Here is a 15,457-nt window from a genome sequence, read left to right as displayed (position 1 = left end):
TATATATATATATATATATATATATATATATATATATATATATATATATATATATTTTTTTTTTTTCCCGATCAAAGAAAAAAAAAAAATTCAAATATTTTTTTTTCCAATTTTTTTTTAACTATATGCAAAGCAAATGACTGCTTAAGGTGCTTGAAAAATAATTTTGACCCATTACAAAAATATATTTTTATGTTCATTTAATTCATTTTTGTTGCAGTTTTGTTGCTTTACAACTTATATATATATATATATATATAGGAAAGTCAATTACATGCAGTGACACTTTTCGCCCCCCGCCCCCCTAAAATCCGCTTATACTTCATGGAAAGTTAGAAAAAAGTTCATTAGTTTTACTGAAATTGGATATTGCAGGAATTGCAAATTTGATCACAATGCTAATTGGTTTGACGATCATTCCAGGGAAACCTCAAAGGAAAAAGAACAGGACAACCTCAAATGATGGACTATCTTCAACTCCTAAATTATTGACCCTATCAACACCCACGGCCCATTACCACCAGCACTTTCTCTGTCGCGTCTGGTGCAGCTTCCGATTAGCCGCTGAAACATCAAGTGGTGCCAGGTGAGGTCTTGGACGCTGTCATCCATCTCTGATGCTCGGTGACATGGCCGTCAAGCTGTCCCACTTTCCTGTTTCATATTTCATGTATCGCACCACACCTGCCCATCATCACACATAGATATACACGCGTGCTCAAATTTGTTTTGGAACCTCTGTTAATGTAAGAAAAAACATGACTTACCGAAATATCTTCAATATACTTTGTAATATAAAAGTGGAATTAATATTTCATCAAAGTAATTTGTGCCCCTTCAAAAATGAATTATTTACTACTTAGGTGTACCTGGGTGGGTTTTCATAAAGTTAGATATTTTTCAATATCAGTACCAATATTTCATTTTTTTCATTAGTTTAATTTATACAGTGATATGAATTGCATTCCATACTGTCCAGGCCTGCATCGTTGCTTTTTAACACTGATATTTACAGTTTAATCCTCTTGTAATGATGGTGCCATTTTACTGCACTGTACAGATTTTTTTGGTCATGTCGAGTTAACAATTCTTGATCATTCTCAAGAACAAGTTATTATTCTGATGATTTTTTGCCGCCAAGGCTGCAGTAACCCACCCTAAGTAAAATGAGCCAGGTTAACCTTTAAAGCTTTCATTGCAGCATCATATTTTCATTCACTTTAATCCACTTGAGTAACTGAAAATATCAGCAAAAGTAACAATTCTTACAATATTACCTTCAATAAATTAAACTGTCCCTACATAATGGTACAGTGTCTAAAAATAGCAATATAATGCAACATCCACATTTAATCATGTTTTTTTAACCAAGTTTACTCATTATTATCACATTGCCCTTTCTATGGATAATAGAAACCTAGCTATCCTTGTTTTATTAGACCTCACAGCAGCATTCGATACAGTCGACCATACAGTCCTTGTATCTCGCTTATAGCACTTCATAGGTATCCGTGGTAACGCTCTACAATGGTTTAAATCGTACGTGGAACATAGGACCTTCTCGGTAATGATTGGGGAATTTTCCTCCTCACAAACCTCTGTCTTGCAGGGTGCCACAAGGCTCTATTTCAGGGCCTGTTCTATTTGCACTTTATCTCCTACCTTTAGGATCAATTATAAAAAAAAAAAACATAATATCTCTTTTCATTTTTATGCTGACCACCTGCAGCTGTATCTGCCCCTGAGACCCAACGAACAAAGTGCTCTCACTAAATTAATGGAGTGCATATCCGTTGTGAAGCAGTAGCTAGCACGAAACTTCTTACATCTTAACAAGAGCAAAACTGAATGTATTACTTTTGGCACACCTTCCATGTTAAAGCCCTTGAGCCCAAAACTGGCGCCTTGGCTCCCTTTTTTCAAGACACGTTAAAAATCTCAGAGTGATATTTGATAACAGGCTCAACTTTAAAAACAGATTAGTCCTGTTGCAGTGTTGTCAGTAACACGCAGTGTTGGGAGTAACGCCGTTATAAATAACGCCGTATTTTTTCAGTAACGGGGTAATCTAACTAATTACTTTTTCCGCCGTTACAACGCCGTTACCGTTACTGACGATCAAAAGCGGTGCGTTACTTACTCTGAATAAATTGAAGAAACTACCAGCCGTGTCGAGTCGACTCTCTGCTCTGTTGATTTGTCATCCAAGACTTGAGGTGCGTTCAGGTTCGAGAATAGCGCACGTACTTCTGACTCCAAGCTGTTTGTCCCTGCTCATTCAATTAGACAATGCTTTAGAAAGTTTGGTAACGTTTCTGTGTTTGCTACACCTGATGCTAGCCTTGTTCCCATCTCCCACTGTCAGCCAGCAATAATTCTGCTTCCATCTTGAGGACGGCAGACGCTTTGAAGGTGACGTGAATTGTCGGGAAATGAGCCTACGAGCCCCTCGAGAGATGCGATGGAAGTGATTGTGATTGGCTGAGGGTTAGAGTCATGTGTCGTGGTAAGCCAATCAGAGCCGGTGATTTCACAAGCAAACCGGAACAGCGCGTGCGGCAAACACACACGCAAAACGGATGCACCGTAACTCTGTCAGGGCTCTTCGTTCTACCGGCCAGCTTCTTTTGCAAAGTCCGAGGTCTAGACAAACAGTGGGGGGGCCGATCTTTTGCAGTTGCTGCACCCAGGTTATGGAATAGCCTACCCCTTGAAATCCGTTCCATTGAGAATTTAGGCCTTTTTAAATCTCGTTTAAAGACGCACTTTTTTAGACTCGCTTTTTTCCCCTGACTAAGGTAGCCTGGTTTTATTTCTTAAGGGTTTTAATGTTTTCGGATTCTGTTTAATTTTTTAATTTGCTGTTTTAACTTTTATCGTGATGCATTGTTTTGTTTTTCTTAATGTCATAGTATAGGACCTTCCTTTTATCTTTCATGAACCATATTTGTCTTTGTTGTAAAGCACTTTGAGGGCCTGTCAGGTTTTTGTAAAGGGCCATAGAAATAAATTTGATTGATTGATTGATTGATTGATTATTAAAATACAATATCATCATCATCAATAGCAAAAGCTGGGAAGCATACAATATGCCTTAGGGAACAACCTCGTCCAGCTGGGCAATGTTGCTCTACCAGTCACAGGGGGGCAGTGTTGTAACAAGCACTGTCAGATTGATTTAGATTGATTTAAACTGATGCACGCACACACAAAGCCATTGTTTGCCCTCAATTAGGTTTTACTTGCTAAATGTACACATACTAAAAAATTGAATTTAACAGACAAAACAAGACTTACCTTTATGATCTAGAAATGGTTTGTTGGTGATGATGGAGTCAAGATTTTGTACATCTTTGTTTACTGGCATGAGTGGCAACACCTGTGCATGTGCACACAAGGAAAATCCATTTTATCTATAGGAAGAACAGAAGAAAACACAAAAATCTTAAATGAAAATCATAAAATTAGAAGCCGAAAAACATGTCTGTACAAAGCTAAGTCTCACAGCATCCCATGATTGAAACAGTGGAAAAATCAATTCGACATATGGTAACCTTGAAGGTTTAGTCTGAATATAAAATAATTACAAAATATGCAGTGTATAAAACTTACACATTTTTTTTTAAATTCAGGTATATTGTCCACTGTATCTAATATAATGTCCACTATCTGCAAGATGAACTGAAAATGTATTTTATATTCCATTTTAGTCAATATGTGTCATAGATAGCACATGTTGAACACTGGCGAAACCTTTACTGTCCTTGCAGTGGGGCTACTTCTTTTCCGCGCTCCCCCACTGACAGATAACACAGAAGCACACAGGGCAACATGAAGCTTGTCCTCATGCATTTATTCCTTAATGATATCCCTTCATGGCTAAACTCCCTTAACAGTCCGCACCCCACTGAGAAAACGCTGCGGAGTTCCCTCGGTGTGTGTCAGCGCATCCTAAATGTAGATGATAGTGGCACATGTGCACACTAGAGCATCTCTCAAAATCTGTCACAGCTCATTTGATGCAACGCTCAATTTGTGTCGCAATAAAAGCCTGCCAAAAACCATTCAGTATTACCGAATCGCCACCACTGTTTGGTTTGATACACTGTTTTTGTAAGGACACTTTTGATATTTGCTATAGGAAAATGATTACACAAAATGAAAAGTACTTTACTGTGCATAGAATTAACTCGTGTAACAAATCTCCGAACTCAATTTACATACTCACAGTATTGACTTGAGAAACAAGTTTAAATTGTTGTGTAACCTGACCATGTTAGGTTTTGTGTTGGTTCCCTCCTAGTGGGTTCCAGTGATTGCCCATTGATTTCACCTGTTGTGCCTGCTCCTAGTGTATCGCCAACCTGCATTCTTCTGTGTCGCCCATCTGTTCCTCGTTGTCTCGTTACCCCTTGTCTCTGTGTGTATATAAGCTCCCAGTTTCTTTTCACTCCTTGTTGTGTCATTGTCTATGTCAATGTCGATGTCGAAGTCCTGTCCAAGCCCGCGTGTATTAGTCTCTCCGATAAAGTAAGTTTTGTTTTAACCTTGCATTTTTGATCCCCAGTACTTTTGGTTGTACCTTGTGCTTTTGTTAGTTATTAAATACGTTTTAATTAGTAATGGTGAGATGAAGCCTCATGAGGCATTGCACCACTTGAGCCAATTGGTTCGAGAAAGGGTTCATTTTTTGGAGCTTCATGTGTCCACGGAACCACCTACTGGCTAACTGTATAATCACAATCATTTGTCTCCCAACCAAACGAGGGATTCGTTAATTTTTGTGTGTGTGTCTGTTGGGAAGGTATTATTTAGCAAAATATTGTCTGACCAAATCCTCGATGTACATAGATTATCACATATGTATATATTTTTTCTTCAACTTTCTTTTCATTGTTTTCCAGTCACAGAAGTTAAATTTGGCATACATCTTCAGCAATGGGATCAAACTCATAACCTGAGTGACCATGATGTATAGGGGGGTGGGCAGTACTCCCTGAATAATACAAAAATAAACAAATAAAAGACCCGACCTATACATATGAAACCAAAACACACACATAAACAGCACCTCAGAGTCATATTAAATATATGATGTCTCCTGTAGGTCAGCAGTGCCAAGCAGCTCCCCAAAAATCAACGTACAACAAATTATACATATAGACATTTGAAATTTTGGGTCCAGTAAGAGGAGTTGCCACATACAGTCACAGTGTCATATGTCACTCATGAAGTAAAACCTATATGTATATATTTTTAACGTAGTCTGTGTATGTGTGAAAATAATTTCATAAATGGCATTCTAATAAAGTGGTAGATTGTGCAATGTTATTTTTTCTGATAATGACGCGTGCGTATGTCTCTGGTATTGCATGGATCCGGGCCGCGCGACACAATCCGTACCCAGGACAGAACTCGAATTCACTCGCATGACGTGTCCAGCACGGTAGGCGGATGCTCTGACCACCAAGCCAGAAGCCCGGGCTACTCACTTTGCCAGCGCACAGTCATGATGGAGGTTTCGACACAACGGATTTGCGTGAACCCGTTACATGTAATCAGAGAGAACAGTAGACATGTTCGTGTAACATGAAAAAGGTTACTGATGTTTGTGCAATTTGGACATTGATGTAGCGACAGGATGGTGGGGATTTTCATTGTTTTATTATTTTTTATTTTCCATTGAGAGTCCTCTCTTTTGCTGGCTTCATCCTAGTATCAACTATACTGTATCCTTCTTTCAACTTACTCAAACTTTTTACTCTCCAAACCACCTCCGAATTATCCAAACTCTCACCTGATCACAACTCTCCTGCTAACACCCACATTTTGAATGCAGGCAGAGGTGTTGAATCTGTTGATAGACGGAAGCGAGCTGTCAAACCGCGCAGCAAATCTAAAGCGCTCCATGAAGCGATCACGTGGTACAGCTTGGCAGCGAGGCTTCGGACGTCATCATTCGACTCGGTGCACCTCGTGACATCACTAGTTTTAATAATATGGAGGACGGGAAACTGATAAGCATATGCTTTATCTTGTCCGCCTTTGTCGTCGTCTTCGGTTAAATGATAACGATGATGATAATAAAATTCCATTAAAAAAAAAAAAAAAAAAACGTTTTTAAGTTATTATTAAAAACGTTATAATTAACAAAAGCACAAAGTACTGGGGATCAAAAATGCAAGGTTCAAACAAAACTTACTTTATCGGAGGGACTAATACATGAGGGCTTGGACAGGACATCGACATTGACATAGACAATGACGCAACAAGGAGTGAAAAGAAACTGGGAGCTTATATACACACAGAGACGAGGGGTAACGAGACAACGAGGAACAGATGGGCGACACAGAAGGATGCAGGTTGGTGATACACTAGGAGCAGGCACAACAGGTGAAATCAATGAGCAATCACAGGAACACACTAGGAGGGAACCAACACAAAACCTAACAGACCACGCTTTAAACTCAAAACTAATATTTTAATTCACTACCTATTTAAATAAAACAAAATGCCATTAATCTGTTTTGGATTCCTCGTTAAAAGAAGAAACCTTTTTGGTCAGAAAATAGCACTATGTTAAGCAAAATTGACATCACATTTTGGCCAACATTGCAAATGTTACTTGATCAAACCTGGAAAACAGGTGAGCAGACTGGATGAGAACAGTCTGAACACATTTTAGCAGGTTCACTTTCAAACTAATTTTCAAACTTATTTTCACTCAACCAAGATTTATGGACATTGAATATTTTCTCAATTTCTCATTCCATGAACGCAATTTAAACAGCACATAATGTTTGATTATTGGTGGCACATAAAAAGTATTTCTGCCGAAAAGGTTTTAATGTCTGTCAATATACGATGATAATAATACCCCGGGGTGAAAATGGGCAGAAACGGTCTGGAATGCTGTTCCGATGTAAGATTAGGAGCTGGAATGCCGCTCTGGTATACGGCGTTTGATCCCAAAAGTATGACGGCAACTGTCAAAACACTATTTTTAAAAAAAAGAAAAACTGCAAGGCTGCCACACGCGCATCTCATCTTCAAGGAGAAAACAATCTACCAACATCAGATTTACATACACAAGTGTTAACAAGTTAACAATGTGCATAATAAAGTACTTGTGTAGCGTAATCCGTTTCCACCAATATTTATTCCAAGAACAGCACAGAGGTTTCCCCAGCTACTGCAGTTATCTGACTCTGACCATGACGAGTCACGTCAATGTGCGCATACACGAACTAGCAAAGCAAGCCGCCCTGGACTCTGTTGTACGATCGATTGGCTGACATACTGACATATGGTCAGCATAGATAGGTAGCTCTGACTGGTTTAAATTAGGGCTGTCAAACGATTAAAATTTTTAATCGAGTTAATTACAGCTTAAAAATTAATTAATCGTAATTAATTGCAATTCAAACCATCTCTAAAATATGCCATATTTTTCTGTAAATTATACATATATTCTGTAAAATAAATTGTTGGAATGGAAAGATAAGACACAAAATGGATATATACATTCAACATACGGTACATAAGGACTGTAGTGGGCATTTCACTCTGTCATTTAAATCTGTCTATGCTGTCCTCACTCCAAAGCGTCTACTTTTTCCAAAGCTAGACAGCTAGTGAACGACGCCTTAATAATCAGACTTCTTCCTTTTTCATCTGATTTATTAATAAAATGGCCTCAAACCATTGTCCTCTTTAGACCGTCGTAAAACTACAAAAAAAAAGTACACAAGCATTGCATTAGCAACAACATTAGCTTAGCACGCTATACAGTTTCACTAAACATAAACAAAAAGTGTCTCATACAAAAAACATTTCGCTTACTAACATAATATGCACATTCTTTACAACAACCATACTTACGGACAAATCTTGTCCAAGGATCATATAAGCACAACATTACAACGTGGGCGTCAGCCCGAGACATCGTGCAGCCATATTGAACTGTCAGTGTCAAGAAAACAATAAACCATGTCACAAAGCGACCACAAGAGTTCGCTGTTGGACAGCACATAAAGCCTTGCTGTGAAACTTCCCAAAAGGCAGAATTCTGTCTGAGCGGGACATGTGCGTTAATTGCGTCAAATATTTTAACGTGATTAATTTAAAAAATTAATTACCGCGCGTTAACGCGATAATTTTGACAGCCCTAGTTTAAATGCAAACGTTTTCTGGAAGAGCTAAAAAAAAAAGCTTTTTGAGTTGATGTGATAAAAAAGGGCAATGCAACAAAAAATTGATCACTCTTTAAGAGCAAGGAAAGAGTTGAGGACGCTTATTTATTATATTTATTTCCTCTGATGGGGAGGTTCAGAACTTCATACCTGTCAATGTGCATTTTGGAGTTATTTTTGTTCATTTATGTTAGGCTCCTTATTGATTTCATTATTTAAACAAGTCAATGTTTGCACAATCTTCAAAATACTGTATATTCCATTTCACTGTGCATAATGTAAGTCATTTGTACTTATTTTTGTGAATGTACTGTATTTTACGTATATCTTTAATATTCAAAAGGAAATGTTTACATTAATTTCAATTTTAATGTAGTTGCTTATTAAAGGCGGGAGGCCGCGGGGACAACCCAGGACACAGTGGGGCCTCCAGAAATTTTTCATAGGGGTGGCCAGATGGGGCCACTTAAAATCTTGGGGTGGCACACCAAAACTAAAAGCCATAATTTCAGGTGTTCATTATATTATTGCAGTAAAAAGGTCAGGGGAAAACTATCAAAAAGACTTAAGGACACGGCTACTGATATACTTTGGTGTATTGTGTAATATTTGATGTTACTAATGATTTAATGTGCATAGTCCATAACTGTCCAGTCAACATTTTGAGTTCCACAACAATTCTGTTTTATTGTGTTATGTATATATTGGGCATAAGGTGTACATTTAACAAACCAAAATAATTACTAGGGAAAAGCAGGTGCTGGCAGATTTGCATTTGGGATGAAATGTATAACTGATGCTCCAACAATCTAACGATATACTGGCAAGCGGGGTGGCCAGTGGGGTGGCCAACAAATTTATAGGGGTGGCCGTGGCCACCCCCTGGAGGCGCCACTGCCAGGACACGCTGGAGAGAGTATATCACTCGGCTGGCCTGGGAACGCCTTGGAATCCCGCCGGAGGAGCTGGCTGAAGTGGCTGGGGAGAGGGAAGTCTGGGCTTCCCTGCTAAAGCTGCTGCCCCCGTGACCCAACCCCGGACTAAGCGGAAGATAATGGATGGATGGATGCTTATTAAAATTATAAATAAATAAATAATAAAACGTTTAATGTTTGAACTTGCTACAGATGCTTGGAAGCTGAAGCTTCAAAGTGCCACATGCGTCAATCATAGTTTAACTTGTTAAACAGTTGCTGTGGCAAGTCATTGTGTGTAAGCTAGAGCGGATTTGAGTGGACTCACTCAATCAAGCATTTAATAAAGACAAGCATTTTTCTAATTTACAGCTCTCTGTAGGTCATTCACTAGGTCATTCACCGTGTGGTTCTGGGATTTTTGCTCACCGTTCTTGTTATTTTGACGCCACAGGGTGAGATCTTGCATGGAGCCCCAGGTCGAGGGAGATTATCAGTGGTCTTGTATGTCTTTTATTTTCTAATACAGTAATTGCTCCACAGTTGATTTCTTTACACCAAGCGATTTACCTATTGCAGATTCAGTCTTCCCAGCCTGGTGCAGGTCTACAATTTTGTCTCTGGTGTCCTTCGACAGCTCTTTGGTCTTGGCCATAGTAGAGTTTGGAGTGTGACTGACTGAGGTTGTGGACAGGTGTCTTTTATAGCGATAATGAGTTAAAACAGGTGCATTATTACAGGCAACGAGTGGAGTGGAAACTATCGCACGTCCTTGCGATGGGACTATTGCACATGTGCACATCGCGATGGCGATGTTTTGTGTTTTTGTGAACGGTTATTTTGCACATCATTGAAAAAATACAATTCTGAATGAAAATCAATTTCTCGTGTATGCCTTTTGCGTCACTTTTATGTCATTTTTTTCTTTTACATCTTATAAAAATATGTGTGCCATAAGCAGTTTTCTTTGCATTTCTGTGGTTTCAAGAGGTTTGACTTTATGTCAAGGAGTTCCGGCAAGAAATTTTAGCCATTTTCACCCCTGATTATACAATTTTACAAGCCATGGTGTTTCCCTTGCCAAAAGCTACACTGTGTTTGTTTTCAGACAAGTTTAAATATCTTGTGTGTGAGAATGTGTGTGTCACATGCTTGTTACGTAATGTTTATTTAACAATGACTTTTGATGACGGGTAACTCATTTTAAACAGAAGTGAAGGAAACATTTTTGTAGGCTAAATTAACAAAAGCCGATATCAAGACTGCGGTCTTAACGAATGCTGCCAATTAGTCCATCACCACGCACATATGATTTCCATTCATATTTGTGGGCTGTAGAAACCAAGCAATCTCATCTCTTTGAGTTGCATTTATATTTCATGGGGCTAGGTGCTGTATGAGATGACCCTATTCATCTGCGCCCACCCCAAGTGCTGCTGTTTTTATTGATCCACTCTTATTGCCGCTGCTGTATGCTTCCTCTCATCGCTTCCCACATCTCAGGTATGTTTAGACTGCACACACACCCACACATACATAGTTGCGAGGTTGGTCTGGAAATGTGAGTGAAAGGGAGCAGATGGCGGCATGAATAGTGCAGCAGGTCCCGTCCCTGAAACTCCCCTCACCCCACTCACTCACTTTTTGCCTTCGCGTGCAGCACATTACCCCAACAAACACCCCTCATAATTGATGTGCTGGCATGACGACGTCATTACTAGATTGAAACATCAAGGTCAATGCTGGTACGGACCTCTGCAAGTCAGCATGTAAGAAAACAGTCTCCCGCGCTCAATTGGTAAAATGGAATGAAAATAATTGTTACATATGTGGTAGAAAATAACAGCATGTCAGTTTTGTCCTGCATGTCTTCTCACAATTTTCCCACCTAATTCCCAGCATGTGTGCCGGGGGGAGGAGCCCACACGAGTGCCTTAATTATACATAGCAGCCCAGGGCAACACACGGGCATTAAAGTTGCATGGCTAGCTCAGGACGGACGGACCCACGTCAAAATCGGTTTGGTGACCGGGCCAGACACTGCCTTCTGCGTGTCCCTACTTGAAAAACGATGACAGAAAAGTTGCCAGGCATCTAATATAAAGTCTGTGGTCAAAATATGATAAGGATCAGGAATTTTTGACACTTTTCACCCATTTTCTAACCACCTAATGCTAATTAGATCGTTTTGAGGGTATGTCCTGTACCCATGCTCGAGGCTTTGCCAGTGTTCAGCCATGCCTGCTACCTCGAAGTTCCTGTATAGACCCCACTCACATGATGTCACAACCACGCCTCCGCGCCATATTGTCCGTCAGCTCGTCGTGTTTACGCATTACCGCTACGTAAATTCCTCCTATTATGGCGTGTTTTTCTGCTCGTAAACATTAATAATGAAAATGGTGAATGCGTGTGTGGCGGTTGGTTGCAGTAACAGAGAAGATAGACGGAGAGACTTGAAGTTCTACCGTATTCCGAGAGACCCGGAGAGGAGAGCGAGATGGACTGCTGCAATTCGACGAGAAAACTGGGCACCAAATGATCACCACAGATTATGTAGTAGTCATTTTATATCTGGTAAGATGCATTTAATATATATTTAGAGGGTTTTGGGCTGACAACCACGATTAAGATCATTGCGAGGCTAATCGCCGACAACATACAGTTTCAAATTCAAGATGTTTATTGCTTCCGCCATCATTATTTTTTGAATAATATTTAGCTGGTACCAAGTGGAAGAAGCTGGCCTCGTCTACGGATCATCAGTTAAATAGGAGTTTCCAAACTTTTTGCAAAGGGGGCCAGATTTGGTGTGGTAAAAATGTGGGGGGCTACCTTGTCTGATTTGACCTGCGAATTGACAATATGTGAAAATCCATGGCAATCAATGACTTTCGAACCTGCGAATTGACAATATGTGAAAATCCATGGCAATCAATGACTTTCGAACGAAATGTGAAGATTATGACTATACTGATACACAATATGCTGTTTGTGTGTCCCGGGCTGATGGGGGATGGGTTTCGATAAGCATCTGCTTTTCCCGTCTTTCCTTGTCTGTCTTCGTCTTTCCACACTCTTAAACTGTCAATGATTTTGATTTTGTTGATGATGACAATGACAATAAATAAATTCATTCATTCATTCACTTCATTCATTCATTCATTTACATAGAACAATATATTTAAACAAATTTTGGCAAGCCCTTCTGTGTATCACATTTGCTTTATTATTATTATTTTTAATTCATAATTTCAACAATCTCGCCTTTGTGGCGTTCTCTTTCGACACTCCGGCTCTTGCGAAATACTGCTGCTGTGAAATTAAACTAACTTCAAGTTGCTTTCATTTCTCGCTGCGTATCTTCCCTGTAATGTTGTCGTACATGTCAGCGTGTCTTGTTTGGTAATATCGCGTCATATCGAACTCTTTAAAAACAGCGACTGTCTCTTTGCAAATGAGGCAGACACCATTGTTGCGTATTTTATTGAAGATATAGTCCAATATCCACCTATCCTTGAAGCGTCGGCCATCGCAGTCAACTTTTTTTTTTTTTTATTGATTGTCGCCATTTTAGAAAATTGGAAGTAAAGGGTCACACGGGGTAAATTTGCTTAGAGTGCTGATCTTAAAGTTTTTCAAAGTTTCGTGAGAATAGGCTGAGTTTCTGTGGACAAGATAGTTGTAGATATCAGGGTAGCAGATGTCAGGCAGAGACGGTGAAGAAAGCGGGTCGAAAAATATCGATTTAGGCATCAAATATGGATCTGGTGAATGGATCGACCGAAGCTTTTCCACATAACGCCTTTTATGCAACACATCCAATGAGTTTACAGCGTCTGAAAGCACCGGGGCTTCCATGAATTGCACTATAAATTGCACGATAAATTGAGACCATTGAGAATACGGACACACAATGACGGACAATATGGCGGCACAATACAGCGACACGTCATTATGTGACGTTGGTGAGTGGGGTCTATAGTGAATATAAATTTCTTTTGAATTTAACATAGCAGAGTGTTGCTAACAATTCTGCTAAATTCAAGTTTAGGTAGGGTGACCAAACGTCCTCTTTTGCCCGGACATGTCCATTTTTTGCATCCAATCCGGGGCGTTCGGTGGGGTATTACAAATTCACTTTGAGTCACAGCACAATTTGTTTTCACACCTGGGTTGAAATTGACTGACACTTTGCACAGAATACTACGGTACTGTGCTGCCTGTGACGTGTTCCCAGAGAGCCTGGTTCTGCTGTGCTCAGTTACAGAGTAAACAGACATCGTAGCAGTGTTCCATCGTCCCCCAAAGTGTTTAGACACAAAAAATAAAAGACTAAAGTGACTTTTATTTTGTTAAATTAGTATTGTTGTGAGGCTACGGTTTGATTTACAGTGGTATGAAAAAATATCTGAACCTTTTGGAATTTCTCACATTTCTGAATAAAATCATCATCAAATGTGATCGGATCTTTGTCAAAATCACACAGATGAAAAAACTCTGCTTTAACTGAAACCACCCAAACATTTATAGGTTTTCATATTTTAATTTGGATAGCATGCAAACAACGACAAAAAAAAGTAAAAAAAAAAAATAACTTAGTGAACCATCACATTTAATATTTTGTGCCCCCCCCACACCCCCCACCACCACCACCACTTCAACAAGACGCTTCCTGTAGCTGCAGATCAGTCTGTCACATTGATCAGGACTAATCTTGGCCCATTCTTCTCTACAAAACTGCTGTAGTTCAGTAAGATTCTTGGGATGTCTCGCATGAATCGCTGTCTTTAGGTCATGCCACAGCATCTCAACGGTGTTCCAGTCTGGACTTTGACTTGGCCACTCCAGAACGTGTATTTGGTTCTTCCAAAACCATTCTGAAGTCAATTTACTTTATTGGGTCATTGTCTTGTTGCAGCATCCATCCTCTTATTCGCTTCAACTGTCTGACAGACGGTTTCAGGTTTTCCAGCAAAACAACCTGATAAACTTTTGAATTGATTTTTCCATTAATAATTTCAAGTTGTCCAGGCCCTGAGGCAGAAAAACAGCCCCAAATCATGATGCTCCCTCCACCATGCTTCACGGTGGGGATGACTCCACACTCGTTGCATGTTACTCCCAAAAAATTCAACATTGGTTTCATCAGTCCACAAAATATTTTGCCAAAGTCCTTCCATGAACACCATTCTTGGCCATAATGTTACAAATAGTTGATGTGTGCACAGAGATATTGGACTGTGCCAGTGATTTCTGTAAGTCTTTAGTAGACACTCTAGGGTTCTGTTTTACCTCTCTGAGTATTCTGCGCTGAACTCTTGGCGTCATCTTTGGTGGACGGCCACTCCTTGGGAGAGAAGCAACAGTGCCAAATTCTCTTCATTTGTAGACAACTTCTCTGAATGTCGAGTGATGAACATCCAGACTTTTAGAGATGGTTTGGTATTCCAGCTTTATACAAATCTACTATCCTTGATTGCTTGAAAGTTTTTTTGACCGAGCCATGATGCACATCAGACAACGCTTTTCATCAAGACAATTCTTACCAGGTGTGTGTTTTATAGTGGGCAGGGCAGCTTTAAACCACTCATCAGTGATTGGGCACACACCTGACTTAAAATGTTTGGTAAAAATTGGTTTCAATTGCTCTTTAAATCTCCTTAGGCAGAGGGTTCACTTACTTATTTCCCCCCCTTCTGTCATTGTTTGCATGCTATCCTCATTAAAATACGAAAACCTATAAATGTTTGAGTAGTTTTAGTTAAAACAGACACTTTTTTTCATCTGTGATTTTGACAAAAATCAGATCACATTTGATAGTGATTTTATGCAGAAATATGAGAATTTCCGAAAGGTTTACATACTTTTTCTTACCACTGTACATAATTTTACTGGAAACAGAAAAGAGCTTTTTGTTCAAACTGGATTTTCTACAGAAGAGTGATAATTTAGAACATTTCAGATTATTTATTTTAAGAATCGAAAAGACAGCTATTATTTTGTCCAAAGATGATTTACTAATACAAAAGAGGCATTAAAAAAAAAAAAAAAAAACTTAATTCCATTTTTTTTAACATTATCGTTCTATTATTTTAGGAATAATAAAGCCTGTTGAGTCAACTCTTAGATTATGAATTTGTGTCTTTGGTTATATAGCTATTATTTTGTTATAAAATTGAATTTTCTATCCAGTCGGAGGAGGCACACTTTAAATTTATTAAAGTGATATGACATCCTTGAGTGAACTTCGAGTAAAATTAAAGTATCTCGAGGCCGGGGCGAGTGTCCTCTTTTTTGGAAATATAATATGTTCACCCCGTTTAGGAAAGCATCAAGTACATAAGATCA

General features: G+C 39.2%; 1 protein-coding gene across 1 annotated transcript in view; it reads right to left on the bottom strand.

Moving 5' to 3' along the window:
- LOC130929535 (collagen alpha-1(XI) chain-like) overlaps positions 1-15,457 on the bottom strand; it is a 540,279-nt gene that overhangs the window by 212,776 nt on the left and 312,046 nt on the right. The window contains exon 4 of the mRNA XM_057856736.1: positions 3,298-3,413. The gene's annotated coding sequence lies outside the window, so the exon portion shown is untranslated. The remainder of the gene's footprint in view (positions 1-3,297; positions 3,414-15,457) is intronic.

Source organism: Corythoichthys intestinalis, chromosome 14, assembly GCF_030265065.1.
Source record: "Corythoichthys intestinalis isolate RoL2023-P3 chromosome 14, ASM3026506v1, whole genome shotgun sequence".
Lineage (NCBI taxonomy): Eukaryota > Metazoa > Chordata > Actinopteri > Syngnathiformes > Syngnathidae > Corythoichthys > Corythoichthys intestinalis.
The sequence above is the reverse complement of the archived record's forward strand: the minus strand, read 5'-3'. Positions and strand labels throughout refer to the sequence as shown.